The 13,441-nt window shown below is 41.4% G+C and overlaps 1 protein-coding gene across 1 annotated transcript in view; it reads right to left on the bottom strand.

Moving 5' to 3' along the window:
- Positions 1 to 13,441, bottom strand: part of CELSR1 (cadherin EGF LAG seven-pass G-type receptor 1) — a 2,549,932-nt gene that overhangs the window by 1,212,082 nt on the left and 1,324,409 nt on the right. The window lies entirely within an intron of this gene.

The following is a 13,441-nucleotide window of genomic DNA, read 5'->3' as shown; positions in this document are numbered from 1 at the left end:
AGTTCAGCCCTAGACGTGCAAATTATGTTTTTTTAAATGTTGGAGGGTGGCCTAAAAGTTAAGGTGTTTGCCTTACAAACACAAGGTGCAGGGTTTAAGTCTCACAAGGGATAATTGGCCAGGCTTAAAATGGCTCGCAAGGGCAGTTAGTTTAGTACTAAAGTATAAAATTTTGGATTGAGGGTGGCTTAATGGTTAAGGTGTTTGCCTTACAAACACAAGGTGCAGGGTTTGAGTCTCACAAGGGATAACTGGCTAGGCTTACAATGGCTCACAAGGGCAGTTAGCTTAGTACTAATTTATTTATTTATTTATTATTTATTTAAATGCTTTTACCATTTAACCGTAATACAAAACGCAAAGAGCAAATTGTTGTTGATTTCATATCAATCAGATGTATACAGTAGTTACCAAGTGTTCATAGCAATCTGACCTCCTTATTCAACATCTAAAATATGTACAAATCTTCATCTGTACCTTTCTCTTAAGTGGTGTAGACAGAAAATTAACCACTTCTTGTACTTCATCTGCAAACCTAGTTCATCATAATTGTGGAGGTCCATTCCTACTATTTTAGTACCAATGTTTAACACACAAAAGCTACTATTTACACTAAACTCTGCAAGCAAGCAATCAGAAAGCCAGTAATGTAAGGGAGAAGCATAAACTGATAAATGTGACTCTAGGTGTTCCAAAACTTCCAAAATTATATTCATCCAAAAAATGATTTTGGAATGCTGGGAATGATAAACATCTTGCTTCAGTAATGTTCTGTTACTTCAGAAATAGATGGGGCAATAGTGCATCTGTCACTTAATCCACATCCCCCTACCCAAAAAAACGTGGGAATACTAACCACAACTTAAAACAGAAAAAAAGGCAATTTTTTGTCTCTCTCTCTGAATTTTGAGGACAACAGTGGTTATTATAAGAGACTACTAAAGCCTTTAAGATTTTATGGTCAGCATCACTAGTTAATTTAGTTCATATACACACAAAATGTGTTAGAACTCCAAAGCAAATGCATATTCATAGAGTTTACAATACCTGATAAAGCACAACTGTTTGTCTTGATACCTCAATGTCTAACAGACCATGTTGTCATTAAAAGTAGTTTACCAAGGCTGAATTGTCCTTTGTGTAGTTAACACTCTCGAACAAGTAACCAAACTGCTGATTCTCACATAAATGTATTCAGTCAGCTATAAACAAATTAAAATGTCCTCTGCCATAACCTCCTAAGCTCTTTTGCAGTAAGCATGTTCTTCTGACATCCATATGAGTTTCTGATGAGGATCTCCAAATTCTTACCATGAACCCAGACACTTGAAAGACATAATGTAAAGATAACAGGCGATGCTGCACTGTCCACATTGTGTGCCCTGACATAAACTGGCATCCCATCCATAGCAGTTCCCCACCTTACACTCATTTCCTTGCTGGGATATGTTCTTGCACAAAATTCAATTAAACCAAGTACTAACTATGAATGCATGGCCATAATGTCATACAATTTAAAAATTTTAAATTCAGATTTAAAATTTGTTGTTAATTTTCTCCTTCGCCCTCATGATTAAACCACACCAACCATGGGTAAATCTTCAATATACTACACCGACGCAGTTGGTTCTTGCTATATAAATCCATTCACAAGGATGATTTAAAGTGGTCTTCTGTTTTGGTTACTGATTCTTCCTTTACATAATGGGACTGCTACTTCAACAGACACTCATACAAACACACATATACAATATATACATAAATTCACACACCCATCCATATAATGCTATGTTACTACAGCTAATCTAATGATCGCAGCTCAAGTGATCAAAAAACACTCATCACATGTTCACTTATTAACACACTACTAAACATACCCAACATAAAGCACATTTCATCAACACTCAACCAAATGTACATATTCAAACACAATCTATACCAATATATAGCCATTGTTTTCTGTAGGCCAGCCCCTGCTAATTATACAGACTAATTCCAAGATTGCACACCTACACAGAAAAGGTATTATTCCCTATATCTGCTGTACTGTGATCTCACACAAAATAAAAATTGGCACCTTTCGAGTGACAGATGTCAAACTCTCTCTCAACCTCTGACTAAAGAATTGTTAGCAAACAATGTATCAATTACTATAACAAATAAATACTAAAACATTTTGCCATAACTCTAACTCTATTCAGTACTTGCCGTATCTTTTGAAGCCATCACCAGTACTTCCAAAAAACAGTACAGCAGCTGAAAACATTCAATCAGCTGTGTCCTCAGTCAACTAAATGACACCTAGACATGCACGTTTTTAAATATATTTATTTACTTAGCTATGCATCAAAGCTAAAGAAAGGGTGGAGTGAATGGGGATCCAGAACTGGACAGCAGTTTGCACATGACACCAAATGGCAACAAGGTAGACAAACTTTACTGCAGGTCCTTTCAGTGGTAACTCCTCGCCTTTCATGCAAATCACTCTTGCTGTCACATTCCTTTTGTGCTATTTCCTAATAGCCTTCTGGCTTACTGACCTTCCCTCTCTTGAGCATGGTTGGTTGTGCACAGCTGTTTGTGGTCCCAAAAATGCATGACTAAGTAACAGGCAACATACATTTAGACTGTGCAAATGCACAAGCCTATTTTTTTCTACTGAGCAAAAGACAGATCTAGCACAAGACTGCTTAGGACCTTGTAGCAGTTAGGGAAACAAAAGATATACTTACCACAACAACAAATCCATGTTGTCTTCTTTTCATCTGGTTTAAGATGTGGGTTGTAGGATCATACCTGATCTAAGACAGGGACCAGAGAAGATCTGGCTGATATCTAGAAGTGCGATGACAATTTGGTAGGGGGAGGAGGAAGGGGAGTTGAACCAGAGAAAAAGAAGACAACACCGATCTACTGTTATGGTAATTACATAACTTTAGTATCTGAGGATGTCTTTTTTCATCTGATTCAACATATGGGGCAGATTCCCGAGCTACCTGACAGGCACCTGGGTGGACTCAAGGAAGGATATTCCAAAGTATGGCAGAGCCAAAAGATGTGCGAGTCATGGACTGCACATCTAACTTGTGGTGAGTTACAAAGGTATGGAGTTGAGAACCAACTTGCTGCTGCACGTATGTCACTGAAAGGCACTCGTTTTGCAAATGCTGTTGAGGTTGCTACTGCTCGCGTACTGTACACCTTAGACTTTGATTGTAAAGTCATACCATGTGAATCACAGACAATTGAAATGCAAACTACTAACCATCTTGAGACGGTTACCTTAGAGATTGATTTCCTTAAGTTTTTCTTGGAAAAGAAAATAAACAGTTGATTTGATTTTCTGATAGTCTTAATTCAACCAAGGTAGAATCTAAGTTGTTAACGTACATCTAACTTGTGTAAAAATAAGTTATGTACTTACCATAATGTTCCATCTGTGTTGTCCATTTTCATTCTTTCTCAACTAATGGGTTCGGATCTGACTCAGTCATTTTACTAGCTCGAGGCCACCAACAAACTCTCAAACTACTTCCCCACCCACAATGCACCACTCCTAACATCCCTCAAATCTTGTCTGCAGCTTGACAGGATGTCAATAAAAGTACCACCATAACTGAAATTCAATACAAAGCACACACAGGTGTTCTGAAGTAGCTCATTCCTCCAGAAGTCAGTTATGAAAAACGGAGGCGGGTGGTGGATGGGGAGTTGAGGAAGAATGAAAATGGACAACACAGATGGAACGTTATGGTAAGTACATAACTTCATTACTAATGTTGCCCATTTTTATCCTTTCCTCAACTAATGGGACAGACTCCCCAGCTACCTAAATTCCTGAGAAGACTCTAAGGAAGGATATCCCTGAGCACAGTTGAGCTAATTGCTGCTCCTCCCCTTGAGACCAAATCTAGTTTGTAATGAGTGATAAAGGTATGAGGATTTGACCAAGTTGCAGCTGCACATATATATCATTCATAGAAGCTCTAGATTAGAATACAGCAGAAGTTGCCATAGATCTGGTTGAATGAGCATTTAATGGTTTTCATAAGAGGAGATTTAATTTGTTACAGATAAAGGAGATGAGATTTGTCAGTCATCGAGCTAGAGTTAGCTTTATAACTGATTCACCCAATTTATAAAGTGCAAAGGAAACAAATAACTGATTCATCTTTCTAATCTATTTTGTTCTGTCATCCAGGAAGTGCAGCATATATTCCACTTTATTTGTATATTGTGGGGAAAAATACTAGCAAGTTAATGTTTTGGCTAGTGTTGGATTCTGACACCACCTTAGGAAGGAAGGAAGAATTTGCACGCAATGTGACCCTATCCTTATGTAAAATATCAAATATGAGGGCTTAGAAGATAACACTTGAAGTTCTGAAATTCTTCAAGCAGATGTAACTGCTGCTAAAACCGTAGTTTTTCAGGTCAGACATTTAAGATCATATTTATCTGCAGGTTCAAATGGAGACTCTGTTAAGACCTGCACTACCAAAGTTAAATCCCATGGGGCACAGGTCTTTAAACGGGGGTCTTAGCAGAAGAGTAACTTTCAAAAATGCTTTGCACAGTTTAGAGGATGCCAGGGAAGAATTTTGAAATCCCACATGAAAGTTAAGAGATTGCTGTCAGATGAACTTTAATAGTTAATGAACTAGCACCCTTATTAAACAAACTCGCTAAAAATTCTAGAACACAATGAACTGAAACCGAGAAAGGATCTATCTGATTCTGTTCTAACCAGTAAACAAACCTTCATTTACTCCTGTAGAGTTTCCTAGTAGAAGGTTTATGGGAAAATAAAAGTATGGAACAAAAAGGGGAAGAAAGCATTGGTTGACTGGTCACTAAAGGAATTGGAGAAACCACAATGTTAGTCTGAGATGTGAGACATCTATGTGAACCATGCCTGTCAGGTGAGACAGAAGGTCAGGAACTGGATCTAGAATCCAAAATGGGTATAGTAGATGAAACCAAAGGAAGGGGAACCAAATCTGCCGAGGCCAGTAAGGTGCAATGAGGAGGACTTTCTTCTTCAACCAGGCAGCTTTCTGAAGGAATTTGGGAATTAGGGGAGTTGGAGGATAATTACAGAGAAGACCAGAGGGGGGATGGCAATTGTGAAGCCGAGCATCCCACAGTGATTCTCCTGGTGGGGGGAATCAGGGCAAAGAAGCTACTGCACTTGTTGTTTAGGAGAGATGCAAAATAATCGCAGCAAGGCTGGTCCCACAGACTGAAAACTATTTCTGTCACTTTGTTGTTGAGAGACCACTCATGAGATAAGTAAAATGGACCTGTTCAGTTTGTTTGCTATCACACTGGACTTCCCCCGGAATATGCATTGCTATTAGAAAGTGGTTGAAAAATATCACCCATTGCCACACTCTGACAGCTTCTCAACACAGGGAATAAGATCTGGTTCCCCTTGCTTGTTGATGTACCAGACTACTGAAATGTTTCGACTTAGACATTTAGACTGCAACTATCCCAGAAGGAAGATAATCTTGGAATGCCTGCAACACTAAGAGCACTGCTCTCATCTCCAGAACATTTTTATGCAGGTTGGCCTCTATAGGGGACCAAGTGCCTTGGACTGTTTGCTCCAGAAGTGCCCCCCAAAACAAAATCTGGGAAGTGTTCATGGTCACTATGGCCTTGGGCTGAGGGAAGATGAAAGGACGACCTTGGAACAGCTGTTTTGACTGCATCCATCAGGAAAGGTGTTATTTGCATACCTGGATTATTCTTATCATCACAGACATGGGCTGAGAAAGCATTGACCGTTGCGTTGTTAGTATCCATTGAAGAATTCTCATGTGGAATCTTTCTAAAGGGACTAAAATTATTATTATACTTATTTATTTTACATTTATGACCGGGTTAGTCCGTCTAAGCTGACTGGTCCATTTTCAGCGGAGACCCAGGGAGAAAAACTCCAAAGTGAAACACAATTTTTTATACAGAAAAAAATTAGATAATACGCAATCATTATTACAGAATACATGCATACAATGTGAGTATAGTTTTACACTAGTAGTTGGTGAAAAGGCTGTAACCAGAGTAAAGCACAATACCAATAGAAACAAATACATATGTGATAAACAGCAGTGTTACAAAAAATAATTTGCTGTCAACTTGGCATGTACAGGTTCAGTAGAGGAGAAAGGTGGGAGAGGAGTTGAAAGGAAGAGTGATTCCTAAGGAAGGTTGAAAGTCTAAGATAAGACTGACAGTTTAACATAATTGCTCAAAGAAAGGGGCTGGTAATATTATACAGGAAGAGAGTGTGCGTGAGAGGGGAGGTGGTGAACAGGAGTCTTAGATGCATGGGAAAGTAGTTTAAGGAGGATGAGTGCAGTAGCAACACCAGTGAGCTTTTAGGTATTCTCTGGTAGCTGTTTCAAATTTTTTAGGGTTTAAGGGATCTAATTTTTAGGGGAAGTTTGTTCCAAGATATGGCAGGGTTGTAGCTGTAGACGTTGCAACCAGTTTTGGTCTTGAGTTTATATATTTGTAGCAGGTCTTGGTCAGAGCTCCGTATAGACCAAGTTGGGGAATATTTAGAGATAATAGGAGTGAGGCTAGGACAGAGAGTGCTGGTATAGAATTGAGTGAATTATCTGTAGTTGAGAGATAAGGAGCTGGTGGGGTAAATTTAGCCAGTCTAATTGTCTTAGGAAAAGACAGTGGTGAGACTTGGTGTGCAGCGACTCTAGCCACCTTGTTGTAGGTTGATTCAAGTTTAGCTAAGAGTGAGGAATTCAGATTAGTAAGACTGTGACAGCTATACAATAGGCTAGGAAGAAGGTAAACATGTGACAGTTATTTTTGCATTGCTAGTTAAGAATTTTTGCTGCAGTAAAGGAATCCAAGTTTTTGGTGCATCTTTTAATACAGTTAAACAAATGTAAATCAAACTTAAATTGGTCATCAATAGCAACTCCAAGGAGTTTTGTGCTGGATTTGACTGTGATAGATGTGTTATTAAGGGACAGTGTGGTAAAATTAGTTTTGAGATTAGTTAGGTTTTTGGGGAGAAAGAGTAAAGAGTTTAGTTTTCTTAGGGCTAAGAATTAGATGTTGTCACAGAACCAGGATTCTATGGAGTTGAAGGATGCTTGGGTGGCAGGGCTGAGGTCGGAGGGAGTGTCTGTGATGGTAATGACTGTTGGTCATCTGCATATTGTATAAGGGATGACTGGGAACAAGAGGCATGTAGTAGATTAGTGAAAATATTAAAGAGTAGTGGGCCAAGAATAGATCCTTGGGAGACTCCCATTCCCAGTGGGAGGGGAGGGAGGGGGATAGAGCAGAGCGCCATTTGACAGACTGCAGATGATCAGAGAGATAGCTAGAAAACCAGGTAAGAGCAGAAGAAGAGAAACTGAGGTTTGATAATTTGGCCTGAAGAGGAATATGGGAAACTATATCAAAGGCCTTGGAGAGATCCAGGAATAGGCAGGAGACCAGTTTATTTTTATCATGAGCGAAGGAGATGGTATTTATGAAAGATAATAGTGCAGTTGTGGTATTATGTTTAGGGCAAAAGCCATGTTGGGCAGGTGTGAATAGTAGGTATTGCATAACTTGTTTGTGGATACATTTTTCCAATATTTTTGAGAGAGGAGACAAGATTGTGATTGGTCTGAAATTAGTGATGTCAGTGGAGTTACCTCCTTTATGTATAGGTAAGGTGTAGATTTTTTTCCATAAGGAGGGGAAATAAGATTCAGAGATGGAGCGATTAATTAAGATAGATACAGGGAAAGCAAGGGGTTCTGCTGCAATCTGCAGGAAATAGGGGGGTTAGGTTGCCAGCAAAGGAGACTAGGGTTTAAATTTTGAGAGTAAAAATCTTATATAGTTAGTAGGTACTGTTTTGAGGGTGAAGGAGTTAGAGAGATTGGGTGGAGAAATAGAATTGGAGAAGTTGTTAGCATTATAAGTACATGGGAAGGAGTTAAACATCTTAGATATGGATACAATAAAGTGGGTGTTGAATAGGTCACCTATTTCTTCAGGTGTGTCATTAGGGCAGGGGTTAGGGGAGAAAAGGTTTCCTGGATGCAGTGTGTGATTTATAGAGTTCCAGAATTTTTTGGGGTCTGACCTTTCGACAGACGGAAGGTTGGTATAGAAGTCCTTTTTGTCTTTATAGATACGATTTTTACCCAAGTTGTTCTTCTTCTTTCGGCTGCTCCCATTAGGGGTCGCCACAGCAGATCAACTGTTTCCATTTCTTTCTGTCCTCTGCCTCCTGCTCTGTCAACACCAACCACCTGCACGTCCTCTCTCACCACATCCATAAACCTTATCTTAGGCCTTCCTCTTTTCCTGTTACCTGGCATCCATCCATAGCATCTTTTTCCCAATATACTCTGCATCCCTCCTCAGCACATGTCCAAACCAACATAATCTTGCCTCTCTGGCTTTGTCTCCAAACCTTCCAACCTGGGCTGACCCTCTAATATACTTATTCCCCATCCTGTCCATACTCGTCATACCTAGTGCAAATCTTAACATCTTCAACTCTGCCAAGTCAAGCTCTGACTCCTGCCTTTTTGTCAATGCCACTGTCTCCAACCCATATAACATTGCTGGTCTCACTACCCTCTTGTAGACCTTCCCTTTCACTCTTACTGGTACTTGTCTGTCACAAATCACTCCTGACACTCTTCTCCACACACTCCATCCTGCCTGTACTCCCTTCTTCACCTTTCTTCCACACTCGCCATTACTCTGAACTGTTGATCCCAGGTATTTAAACTCATCCACCTTCGCCACCTCTACTCCCTGCATCCTCATCATTCCTCTATCCTCCCTCTCATTCACACACATATATTCCGTCTTAGTCCTGCTGACCTTCATTCCTCTCCTCTCTAGAGCATATCTCCACCTCTCCAGTGTCTCCTCCACCTGTTCCCTACTCTCACTACAGAACACAGTGTCATCTGCAATCATCATAGTCCACGGGGACTCCTGTCTGATCTCGTCTATCAACCTGGCCATCACCATTGCAAATAAGAAAGGGCTCAGAGCTGATCCTTGATGTAATCCCACCTCCACCTTAAACGCATCCCTCACTCCCACCACAGACCTCACTGCTGTCACACTACCCTCGTACATATCCTGTACCACTCTTACATACTTCTCTGACACTCCCGACTTCCTCATGCAATACCACAACTCCTCTCGAGGCACCCTGTCATATGTTTTCTCTAAATCCACAAAGACACAGTGCAACTCCTCCTGACCTTCTCTGTACTTCTCCATCAACACTCAGAGCAAACATCGCATCTGTAGTATTCTTTCCTGGCATGAAACCATACTGATCACTAATCACCTCCTCCCTTCTTAACCTAGCTTCCACTACTCTTTCCCATAACTTCATGCTGTCACTGATCAGTTGAATCCCTCTGTAGTTACTACAGCTCTGCACATCACCCTTATTCTTAAAAATCGGTACCAAAACACTTTCTCCATTCCTCAGGCATCCTCTCACTTTCCAAGATTTCTTTAAACAATCTAGTTAAAAACTCCACTGCCATTTCACCTAAACACCTCCATGCTTCCACAAGTATGTCATCTGGGCCAACAGCCTTTCCGTTCTTCATCCTCTTCGTAGCTATCCTTACTTCCTCCTTGCTAATCCACTGCACTTCATGATTCACTATCCGCACATCAACCAACCTTCTCTCCTTCTCATTCTCTTCATTCATCAGCCCTTCAAAGTACTCCTTCCATCTGCTCAACACACTCTCCTCGCTTGTGAGTATGTTTCCCTCATTATCCTTTATCACCCTTACCTGCTGCACGCACATCTTTATTAGCTCAGTCCCTCTGTCTAGCCAATTGGTACAGGTCCTTTTCTCTCTCCTTAGTGTCCAATCTTTTATACAACTCTTCATACGCCTTATCCTTAAGCCTTCACCACCTCTCTCTTTGCCATGCACCTCATCTCCTTATACTCGTCTACTTTCTTCATCTCTCTGACAATCCCACTTCTTCGCCAACCTCTTTCTCTGTATACTCTCCTGTACTTCTTCATTCCACCACCAGATCTCCCTGTCCTCCTTCCTCTTTCCAGATGTCACACCAAGCACCTTTCTAGCCATCTCTCTTACTAGCTCTGCTGTAGTTACCCAGCTATTCGGTAACTCTTCACTGCCACCCAGTGCTTGTTTTAACTCTTCCCTGAACATCACCTCACAATTACCCTTTTTCAATTTCCACCATTTGATCCTTGGCGCTGCCCTCATACTCATCCTACTCTTCTTGGTCACCAGTGTCATTCTACAAACTACCATCCTATGCTGCCTAACTACACTTTCCCCTGCCACCACTTTACAGTCTCCAATCTCCTTCAGACTGGCCCTTCTACATAAGATATAATCCATCTGTGTGCATCTTCCTCCACTCTTGTATGTCACCCTATGCTCCTCCCTCTTGTTAAAATATGAATTCATCACAGCCATGTCCACCCTTTTCGCAAAATCCACTACCATTTGACCTTCTGCATTCCTTTGCTTAACACCATACCTACTCATCACTTCCTCATCCCCTCTGTTCCCTTCACCAACATGCCCACTTGAAATCTGCTCCAATCACCAGTCTCTCTCCCTTGGGTACAGTCATCACCACTTCATCCAACTCACTCCAAAATGTTTCTTTCTCATCCATCGCACACCCAACTTGTGGAGCATATGCACTAACAACATTCAACATTACACTATCAATTTCCAGCTTCATAAACATCACTCTGACACTCTTTTCACCTCCAAAACACTCTTAGCATACTGTTCCTTCAGGATAATGCCTACGCCATTTCTCCTCCCATCCACACCATGATAAAACAATTTGAACCCACCTCCGATACACCTAGCCTTGCTCCCCTTCCATCTGGTCTCTTGCACACACAATATACCAACCTTCCTTTGGTCCATCATATCAGCTAGCTCTCTCCCTATACCAGTCATACTACCAACATTCAAAGTTCCGACCCTCACTATCACAGTACTAGCCTTTACCTGCCTTTGGGCATGCCTTCTCCCTCTTCTCCTCCTTCGGCCAACAGTAGCCCAATTTCCGCCAGCACCCTGTTGGCCAACAGTACTGGTTGTTAACCCGGGCCTCAACCGATCCGGTATGTATATCTGTACTGTTGTCTGCATGTATGATTTGGCAAAATGTTATGCCGGATGCCCTTCCTGACGCAACCCTCCCCATTTATCTAGGCTTGGGACTGGCACAAAAAAATGAACTGGCTTGTACATCCCCCAGTGGATGGGTTTGAGCTGTTTATAGTTTTGTAAATGAATGGGGAGCTTGTTTTTTATCCACAGTTTCCACACCATGTCTCTGTTTTTCATTAGTTCATAGGTTCGTACTAGGCTAACTGCCCTTGCAAGTCATTGTAAGCCTAGCCAATTATCCCTTGTGAGACTCAAACCCTGCATCTTGTGTTTGTAAGGTAAACACCTTAACCATTAGGCCATCCTCCCAACCCCTTAGGGTACAGGCAGGATTAGTTAACCAAGGAGATACATTACATTAGAACCTGATTGCGCGGAGAGGGGCAAGAGAGTGTAGAACATTAAGGAAGGCAGAGTTGAATGAATGGACAGCTTTGTCAAGGGGGACAGAGGTTAGATGCGACCAATTTATTCTGGAGAGATGGTCTTTGAGGGACTCAGGTCACAGGTGGAAAGTTTGCGTGAGGCTATGAATCTGTGGGGCCTAGTGAAGGCTGGAGTAAATATGACAACTCTTACAGGGGAGTAATCGCTAAGGGAGTTGGGTAGTGTCTCAGGTTTATGGTATTAGTGAGGATAGGACACTAAAATCCAATCTAGGAGAGAGCTAGGGAGATGAGGTTTGTTGGTATGAGTGGGTATAGAAATTAGTTGCTCAGAGCCATGCAAGTTGATGAATAAAGTAGTGTTGGGTGCCTGAAGAGAAAGCCAGTTAATATTAATATCCCCAAGAAGGATGGTTTCATTTTGAATGTTTTGAGAGAGGTGGGAGAGAATATTTTCCAGGATGGTAATGTTGTCTTCAAGGGGAATATAGATAGCTACAACGGTAATAGTGGTGTAACTGTTTAGTTTAAAGTTGGCCATCAGGAGTTCAGCGGGTGAGAAACAGGGAGTTGATTGGTTTCGGCTAGAGGCAGTGAGGTGGTCAGAATAAACAATGGCCACTCCACTGCCTTTTTTCTTTTGTCTGTCGAGTCTAAGCATGTTATATCCAGGTGGGAGGATATCACTGTCTTGGTTTTGTGGTTTCAACCAAGTTTCAGTTATGGTGATTATATCAGGGATATGATTGGCCATCCAGGCATGGAAATAACTAAGTTGGTTAAGAATTAAAAGTTATGCACCTACCATAACGTTCCATGTTGGTTGTCTTCTCTCGCCTTCTTTCTTGCTGGATGGGTTCGGAGCCAATCCTCGGCTCCGACTCGGCACTTGCTAAGCTCGAGAGTCACTTTTACCAGTTCAAGGCAGCCCCATAACCCATGATGCAAGGCGGTAAATACCCAGATCTCATTTGGTACCTAGAGAGAAAACTACCTAGCATAAAAACTTTCCACTAAGGAAAGAAGAGCAATTAGCCTAAAAAGGCTGTAAGGGGAACCAGATAACTAAAACTGGAACTAACTGGTGCCCAAAAGAAGCAATTTTCCAGAGACAAGGGAGATCAAGGTCTGTCCAGGCAAGGGGGCAGGAGTGAGGGTCGCAAGAAAGAAGGCGAGAGAAGACAACCAACATGGAACGTTATGGTAGGTACATAACTTCTAAATGTTAGGTTGTCAATCTCGCCTTCATTCTTGCTGGATGGGACCGCGTCCCTAGCACCTCTATCCTGGGTGGCTCATTGGAACAGACTCTTGAGAACCGTAGAACCAAAACTGGCTCTATCCCTGGATGCCAAATCCAATTTGTAATGAGAAACAAAGGTATGAGGAGTGGCCCAAGTGGCTGCTGCACAAATAGTATCTAAGGGTAGTCTAGCCTGAAAGGCTGTAGAAGTGGCTAAGCCTCTAGTGGAATGTGCCTTTGGTTTTGAGCACAGCTGTTTGCCCCTAAGTTGATAGATTTCGGAAATGGTGGAAGATAGCCATCTAGATAAGGTCACTTTGGAAACAGGGAGGCCTTTCTTATTTTCAGCATAGGAAAGAAATAGCTGATCAGACTTTCTGAATTGTTTTGTTCTGTCCAAATAATATCTGAGTTGGCGGTGAACATCAAGATAATGTAATTTTTGTTCCGATCTGTTGGAGTAATTGGGAAAAAATACAGGGAGATCAATAGATTGGTTTAAATTTGTTTTTGAAGCAACCTTGGGCAAAAAGGATGGATTAGTTCTCAAGGATACTCTGTCCCTGTGGAAGACCAAATATGGGGGACAAACAGAAAGGGCATGAAGTTCT

This window comes from Protopterus annectens, chromosome 11.part0 (genome assembly GCF_019279795.1).
Source record: "Protopterus annectens isolate FY-2018-M chromosome 11.part0, PAN1.0, whole genome shotgun sequence".
NCBI classification, from domain to species: domain Eukaryota; kingdom Metazoa; phylum Chordata; order Ceratodontiformes; family Protopteridae; genus Protopterus; species Protopterus annectens.
The sequence above is the reverse complement of the archived record's forward strand: the minus strand, read 5'-3'. Positions and strand labels throughout refer to the sequence as shown.